This window comes from Sus scrofa, chromosome 9 (genome assembly GCF_000003025.6).
Source record: "Sus scrofa isolate TJ Tabasco breed Duroc chromosome 9, Sscrofa11.1, whole genome shotgun sequence".
Lineage (NCBI taxonomy): Eukaryota > Metazoa > Chordata > Mammalia > Artiodactyla > Suidae > Sus > Sus scrofa.
The window spans coordinates 109,090,652-109,094,456 of record NC_010451.4 but is presented as its reverse complement, the minus strand read 5'-3'; the positions used below and the strand labels follow the sequence as shown (position 1 = coordinate 109,094,456).

Sequence of the window (3,805 nt, the reverse complement as noted above, 5' to 3'; positions counted from 1 at the left end):
GTTTGTGTTCACAGCAGCTTTTAAAGACTGCTTGCTCGACTACAACTGCATACCATATCCCAGCTATGGAAAGTCTTTTACATTTTTGTCAGTTTTGTTTCTATAATATTGAACATCACATTTTAGCTGGGCAGTAGCTAAAGGTTTACTATCAGTCTATACAAGACTAAAAATCAAAGCAAATTCAATTTTGCTTAAGGGAACATTATAAAGTAACAATTCCTGGTATTACATGCCTCATGCTATCCATTTAAAACCACGGAAAAATCACATCTTTTTGTGTCATTGTTCCAAGAGACAAACAAATATGAACAGCTAAAATATCTTAAAAATGCACCAAGCTTATGAAGTCTCAAATAAAACTTGAATTTTCTGCACAGAGTCCTGTCAAATGAAGTTATTTCCTGTATACCACTCTTCTTGCAAACTGGTTTTCTATTTCTCTTTTTTGTTTTTTTTACATTGGGCATACGGATGTTCTCAGGCTATGGGTCGAATCAGAGCTTCAGCTGCCAGCTTGTACCACAGTCACAACCACAGCAACATGGGATGCTACACACACCACAGCCCACGGCAACTTCAGATCCTCAACCCACTGACTTAGGCCAGGGATCCAACCCAAATCCTCATTGATACGAGCCGAGTTCATTACTACGGAGCCACAACAAGAACGCTGTTTTCTATTTCCTTTCACTTGACCTAGATCGGCTATGAGACCTAGAGAAATATCAAGATGGCTTGTGATTTCTCCTCTGAGAAAGTGATCTCTCTCCTGTCTCTAGAAAGGGACCTGATCCAGCTGCCAGAGAAGCTTCTCTGTCTCAGAGATCTGTGGCGAAGTGGAAGACGCCATCTCCGATGATTATCTCGAGGGCGACAACCTCAAAAAGGAGGTGTGCCACGATTTCTACTTTTCTTTTCACCATCAGACAGTTCTACTCTTACTTGGCAGCTACACAGTGTTCTTCCATTTAGCCCTCAGATGGCATCAGCTGCATTTTGGGAATCTTCAGATTCAACAAAAGCAAAGCCAGGAGGGTTTCTAGCAACTCACACACTTTGGAGTGGTCCATAATAGCCAAAAGCTCATTCCAATTCAATCATGTTACCACTGTTTCCAAGATTACCTACATAACCTTTACAGTCCAAAGGACAGGAGTCATGAAGCTTTTCAAGGTCTTAGGTTGGAAATGTGAAGGTTCAAATCCACACACCTTTGGCTGGGTCTTCCCACTTCCCTCCCGCCTGGCTCCCACAGATGCGCTTACTAATCCCTCATCCACGAAATGGCCTGTATTGTTTTTTTAAAGAATGTATTTATTTATTAACTGTGTGACTAAAAAAATAATTTGTACCAAATTTTAAAAGGATCTGCAGCATGATTCTCACTGTAATGTTCTCTTCCATCAGTAAGGAGGGTCTATTTCTTTGGACCTCTCCTTCTTGCAAGTAAATATTCCTATGGTTCTGCATCTTCTAACTTATAGGAGGTCCCTCAGTGTCTTACTTGACTAAAAAAATCAAACAGTCTTGCCAGTTTTTCCAACAATAGCTCAAGTTCAAGTTCATCCTGACCTGAAAAGATTCTATTATTGAGTGCCACTGATAAGTATACTTCTTAATGACACCAAAGGAAAACATGCACATTAGCTAGCATCTTGATGTGTCTAGCTACCACTGTGACTTAGTAGTCTTGCTTAACAAGGTCAAAATACACTATTAGAAAGAATCTTTTAAGGCATTTTCTCAGAGCCAACTCAAGCTGTGGATCTGCCATATCATCAGGCTTGTGGGTGATGTACTTCTTTTAAGAAGGCGGCAACACTTGGCTCGCCTTCTTTCGAAAGGCGTGATTTTATTTTCTCAGTCTGTGCATCTTGTGACCAGTGCTAGGAAAACTGCTCAGATCAATGATAAAAAATATTTTAATGCTGAGCTAAATTAAAAGAGAAGGTAAAATCATGTTTCTGTAATCCTTTAAAGATGATGATCTAGAAAATGTCATCAGCCAGGCAAGAGCACAATATGAACAGTCTGGAGATCTACAGAATATCTATAAAGATGAAGGGGGAAGGAAAGATGTCCACTTCAATATGTTGATCATAGGTATAAATGGTGGATGAAAGAGCTTTTTGTGATGGTTTGGGGAAAGAAATTTGTGGCAGCTCTTTGGTCTCAGCATATGGATGTGTCTAAGGTATTTTGTTTGCTCCAGCTGAAGAAATTCTAAGTTACTTTTTCTATTTGCTGTGTTTTACTCATAGCTCCTCATCACTACCATCTATAACTGTTTAAATAAATTACAGGCACCCTGATATACATACGAAATAGGAATAGCTGCCAATGTCATACTTGGGAAAATATGTCATCTGGGAAACTCCCTTATTCTCTGCCTTCTTCAAGCACTTCATGGACAAGGGGACTAAATCAAAGGACACATAGGAGGACAAAGGAATTACTAGCAAATTTTGTTAAGTGGCCAGCATAGTATATCTCACATACTTTTCTTGCGCTATGACAGCCTGGACCTCTAGGGTATGGCAGAGGTGACCAAGACTAGGCCATAAAAATGCCATATGCTTCCAAGTTTTCTTTTAAAATCAACCTAGGGCTCTGAGAAAGCCCTAGCCTCATGCACAAAAATCCTCTGCCTCATGTCTTCCAGACAACAGCTCCAGCTAAGGTCCCAGCAGACAGCTGGCATCAACCACTATCCATGTGAGTGAGGAAGGCTTCAAAGTGATTCCAGCCCCAGCTACATGTGAGTGCAACCCCACTCACATGCCCTGCTGAGCCCTGTCAACCTCCTTTACTTTGAGAAACAATAATATGATTGCTATTGTTTTGAGCCATGCAGTTTTTTTAAGTATTAATAATTATACTTCTTAAGCAATTATTATGTTGTAGATACTGTTAAGCATTATATGTACACATGTCATTTAAACTTCACAACCATCCTATTATTATTAAGGGCTGCACCTGCAGCATATGGAAGTTCCCAGGCTAGGGGTCAAATTGGATCTGCAGCTGCCAGCCCACCCTACAGCCATAGCAATGCCAGATCTGAGCCGCATCTGTGACCTACACCACAGCTCATGGTAATGCCAGATCCTTAACCCACTGAGGGAGGCCAAGGATTGAACCCACATCCTCATGGGTACTAGTTGGGTTCATCACTGCTGAGCCACAACAGGAAATATCATTCTATTATTAAAGGTAAAACCACTGAGGTGGAGTGGTTAACTAATGCTGCCAAGGTCACCCAGCTGGTTTGAATCCAGGTGAGTCTAGAGCCTGCCCTCTCTACCACCTCACAACGGGCTGTTCCTTGGAAAGGCACAAGATGAGCCCAGAGGGACTTGGGAGGCTGTCTGGTCCACTCCCCTTGTTCTAGACTGGGAAGTGGCTTTCCCAGCTTGCATGGCCAGCCGGGGACAGACGTTCCCCTCCAGAGGAAAGCCACACTGGGAACAGAAGCCATAGCTCTAAACCCCTCTTCATCACCAGGGACTGATGGAGGCCACAAGGTACGGCTCATTGCTAGGTCCTGACCCGGATCAAGAACAACAGTTTGAATCTATTTCTTTTTGTGTGTGAGAGGGTGGTAAAATAAACAAAACATCTCTCAATTGCAAGAGGTTTCTCTGACTTTACAAATAAACTGATTTTCTACTCTAGGCCTACTCATAATTATGTTCATGTTCTAAAACACTGCTGGTGGGAATACATTTTTAACCATTTTTAAGCCTACAATTCTGTGGCATTAAGTATATTCAGTTTTCTGCAACCATCACTCACCATCCAT

The 3,805-nt window shown here is 41.6% G+C and overlaps 1 pseudogene; it reads right to left on the bottom strand.

The window, feature by feature from the left end:
* LOC100522391 lies at positions 570-3,805 on the bottom strand (annotated as a pseudogene).